The 4,971-nt window shown below is 38.9% G+C and overlaps 1 pseudogene; it reads left to right on the forward strand.

Annotated features, from left to right (window-relative positions):
- The first annotated feature begins 958 nt into the window (after positions 1–958).
- LOC131489583 (coiled-coil domain-containing protein 167-like) lies at positions 959–1,240 on the forward strand (annotated as a pseudogene).
- The last annotated feature ends 3,731 nt before the right edge of the window (positions 1,241–4,971 follow it).

Here is a 4,971-nt window from a genome sequence, read left to right on the forward strand (position 1 = left end):
AAGTAAGTGTTTTCCTGAGTTCTGTGAGCTGTTCTAGCAAATAATTGAGTCCAAGAGGGAGGTCATGGGAATGTCCAATTTGTAGCCAATTTGTAGACAGAAACTATGGATAACCCAGGGGCTTACTACTTGCAATTGGCTTCTAAGGTGTGGGGCAGTCTCATGGGACTAATTCCTTAATCTGTGGGGTTTGCACTAATTCCTTTTATGTTGGAATTAAACTGAATTATAGGACAGCCAGCTGAGGTCACAGAGAATTTCTTGATGTGGAGCAAGAAATATTCCACACATCTTGTGTCAGAAGTATTGTGAGTGTGGTAGTAATGTGAGAAACCAGTGAACATTTCATAAAAAAATACATCATTTATGTTGTCATATAATGGGTTTATTATTGTTACTCTCAATAAATTACTTAATAAGTATTTTAACTTTTCCTCAATTTTAGTTTCTAACATAGCAAGTATCAAAACATACAATCCATAGACACATAGATTAGTAGAACAGACTAGAATAGTGGAACAGAATAGAAAACTCAGAAATGAACCCACAAATATATGGTCAATAAATCTTTGACAAAGCAGGAAAAAATATCCAATCAGAAAAAGACAGTCTCTTCAACAAATGGTGTTGGGAAAACCAGACAGTAACATGCAAAAGAATGAAATTGGACCACTTTCTAACACCATACATAAAAATAAATTAAAAATAGATTAAAGACCTACATGTGAGACCTGAAACCATATAAATCCTAGAGGATAACATAGCCAGTAACTTCTTTGACATTGTCTGTATAGCAACTTCTTTCTAGATATGTCTCCTGAGGCAAGAGAAACAAAAGCAAAAATAAACTATTGGGATTACATCAAAATAAAAAGCTTCTGCACAGTGAGGGAAATAACAAAACTAAAATGGCAACCCATGGGTGTCCAATAATGTCTGGGGGATCCTGGCAAGTAGCATGATGAAAAAGAAGTGGGAGAATCTGGGCATTGCTCTACAGATGGAGGAGATGGAGGAGAAGGTGTCACAGTGTAGTAGACACCTGGAGGCTGTAAACTCTAGGCTCTGAGGCAGAGATAAGCCCAAATGGCCAAGAAGTCTCTAGAGAAGGAGAAAAACAGCCTGATGAACAAAGCCTCCAACTATGAGAAGAAACTAAAGTTGCTTCAGCAGGAGAACTGGTAGAACATGTTGCTCTTTGGCCATCTTCATCCTCCTGACCCTCATCTGTACCTATTAGGCAATGTGCACCTGAGATTTCTCCATAGTCAGCACAGGGTTCCCCTTGGCTCCCTGGTCACAATGAAACAAGTCCTTTAAACTTCAAGACAACAAAGGTACAGGAGCATTTCTCTTCAATGGAAACACTGCAGCAGGGCTTCCTGTTGGCCCAGCCCCTCTTGCCCCCTGGTCTTGCTGTGGGGCTTGGGTCTCCAGAAGGACTTTGTACTAGTTCCTCTCTCAGTCCAAAGGAAAAGTAATAAACAACAGCCATGCTCGGGGCATCTGGGTGGCTCAGTTGGTTGAGCATCCTACTCTTGATTTCTGCTCAGGTAATGATCTCATGGTTCATGGTTTCAAGCCCCATGTTGGGCTCTGCACTGATAACACAGAACCTGCTTGGGATTCTCTCTCTCCCTTTTTCTCGGCCCCTCCCCCACTCATGCTCTCTCTCTCTCTCTCTCTCTCTCTCTCAAAATAAATAATTAAGCATTAAGAACAGCCAGGTTGCTGCTGTCTGCAAAACTTAAAAAAGTAAAATAAAATAAATAAAAAGCAGCCTATGAAATGGGAGAGAATATATTTGCAAATGATATATCTGATAAAGGGTTAGTATCCAAAATATATAAAGAACTTATATAACTCAACACCCCAAAAAACAAATAATCCAATTTAAAAATGGGCAGAAGACATGAATAGACATTTTTCCAGAGAAGACCTACAGACGGCCAACAGGCACATGAAAAGATGCTCAACATCACTGATCATCAGGAAAATGCATACCAAAATTACAATGAGATTATCACCTCAAACCTCTCACGATAGCTAAAATCAACACCATATATATGTATATATATGCAAATGTATATTACATATATATGATGGAATATTACTCAGTCATAAAAGAGAATTAAACTTTGCCATTTGCAATGAAATGGATGGAGCTAGAAAGTATGCTAAGCGAATTAAGTCAGAGAAAGACAAATGCCATATGATTTCACTCATATGTGGAATTTAAGAAACAAAGCAAATGAGCAAAAGGAAAAAAGAGAGGGGCGCCTGGGTGGCTCAGTCGGTTGAGCGTCCGACTTCAGCTCAGGTTACGATCTCACGGACGGTGAGTTCGAGCCCCGTGTCGGGCTCTGGGCTGATGGCTCAGAGCCTGGAGCCTGCTTCCAGTTCTGTGTCTCCCTCTCTCTTTGCCCCTCCCCCGTTCATGCTCTGCCTCTCTCTGTCTCAAAAATAAATAAGCGTTAAAAAATTTTTTTAAAGGAAAAAAGAGAGAGAGGCAAACCAAGAAACTAACTCTTAACTGTAGAGAACAAACTGATGGTTAGCAGAAGGGAGGTGAGTGGGGGATAGGTTAGATAGGTGATGGGGATTAAGGAGTCATTTGTTGTGATGAGCAACAGGTGTTGTATGGAAGTGTTGAATCACTATATTGTACACATGAAGCTCATACTGTATTTAAGCTAACTGGAATTTAAATAAAAACTTTTTTTTTAAATTTTTTTTTCCAACGTTTTTTATTTATTTTTGGGACAGAGAGAGACAGACAGAGCATGAACGGGGGAGGGGCAGAGAGAGGGAGACACAGAATCGGAAACAGGCTCCAGGCTCTGAGCCATCAGCCCAGAGCCCGACGCGGGGCTCGGGGCTCGAACTCACGGACCGCGAGATCGTGACCTGGCTGAAGTCGGACGCTTAACTGACTGCGCCACCCAGGCGCCCCTAAATAAAAACTTTTAAAAAGATACAGTTCACATAAACAAAAACTTTTTGGTATTTTCAATAAATGTTAAGACCATAAAGGGTTCTTGAGACCAAAAAGTTCGAGAACAACTTCTTTAAAGAATAGCCGTTATCTGCTGAGGGAAACAGAGGTTTGTTATTAACCTCTAGGAGACTACACTATGATACTCTTAACAGAGCTTTTCAGAGCCTGCTGACAACATTATAATCTGCCGTGACACTTTAAGAGCCAAATGGCAGATTTGCTTGAACATCATCTGGGACCAGGTGAAAAGCCTTATTTTTCCCTGGATCTTAGTCAAAATTGCCAGTTTGGGGACTTCTTAATAAATCACTAGAAACAAAACAATCAGATATATCATATATGGCCTCCAAAATCCTAAGATCCCAACCAAAAAAAAAAAAATTGAAACTTTCTTAGTAGTTGTCATTACACGATGTTACAATTTTTCTTTCTTTTAAAGGAAATATCCTGACAAGCCACAGATGAATAATTTCTAAATGTTTCACGAAGTGACAGACCACTGAATTTTTATGGGGCTTATCTTCTGACCCCTGGATATAACAAATGCAAGTTACCAAGACAGGAAATTTCTTAATTTCTACATTCTGCTTACCAGGTCTCATGGATGACAAAATCAGTGGAGTAGACCAATGTGTCCTGTGGGATATGAGAATATAAAATTTCTTGCTGACTAATTACAGTTGATATAATCTTGATATAACAGAATAAAGGTATACCACTGCCCAAGTCAGGTAAAATCTAAACTATGCACATTTGTATACTGTAAAATGTACTCAAATTATTAATAAGTACATATCAGATGTCACTGACTGTGCTGGTTTGTTCTATTGAAGAGAATACATGTGGTTCAACTGCAACGGATGTCACCAACTGATTAAGTTTATGGTAATTGTTCTCATTCATCAAGATCCATCTATTTTCTGCATAGTCCACATTGGTAATTTAAACAGAGATATGATATGGATAACCACTCCATATCTTTTAAATTATTGATTATGGCACCAATCTCCAAGAAGCTCCCATGAACGTACTATTGTGTTTGTTTTATTATTTTTCATAAGAATAGAGAGCTTCTTCTTCTTTTTTTTTTAACTTGGCTTTTTCCAGAGCTCCAATCTAATGGGTCATAGAATCAGTATAGGGATTCTGTCACTTGTTGAGTACATCTAGTCTAACTATATACTTAAGGACTGGGGAACAGCCATGTGGTAATTTAGCTTTGAATAAACCTTAGCCAAAACTCCATTTACCTTCTAAATCGCATAAATTGTCACTCTGACCAGTAGGCTACTAGGGCTTTCTGAGTCCCTAAAGATTAACAGTAATGCAGATTCAGGACTCAATTATTCCAAAAATGTCTGGGTATTTTCCTTCTCCAGTCCACAGCCACCCTTTTGTACCTATAACAAGTATCATGTAAATACCAATTACTTTAGAGGGGACCACAGAGGAAAATTTAAGCACATACTTGGGAAATTATTGCAAAGGTCTTTCTTAAGCTTCTCCAAACCACCCCCCTCTTTCTTTTCCCAAGAGAAACTTTTCTTTACTGTTTAAGATATAGATATTGCTGGAGTAGAATTGGCTGAGGAGCTATGATCCAAATCAGATTAAGCAGGATTTTATTTCTAGGGGCCTCATGATCCCAATGAGACATCATCAAAGATATCTATGTATGAAAATATTCTGATTGCCACCTCTACTCTTCTCTGACAACTACGTACTACTGCCTTCTACCTCCCAGGAGTTCCATCATCTGCCCTACAACCAGTAGTCCTATCACAATGCTAGCATCTTTTACTTGCATCTATAGTCTGCAGAGAATAAATACAATATTTTTCAAGAATCATAGAACTCTTAGCAGTTCACCTCTCATGACTCTGTGAAGAGAATTCCTATAAATGCTCTCAAAGGTTGGAATGAATGAGCTGGAAAGGTTGAGGTGAATGAGCTGGAAACATGCAATAAATCTA

Source organism: Neofelis nebulosa, chromosome 11 (genome assembly GCF_028018385.1).
Source record: "Neofelis nebulosa isolate mNeoNeb1 chromosome 11, mNeoNeb1.pri, whole genome shotgun sequence".
In the NCBI taxonomy this organism is placed as follows: domain Eukaryota; kingdom Metazoa; phylum Chordata; class Mammalia; order Carnivora; family Felidae; genus Neofelis; species Neofelis nebulosa.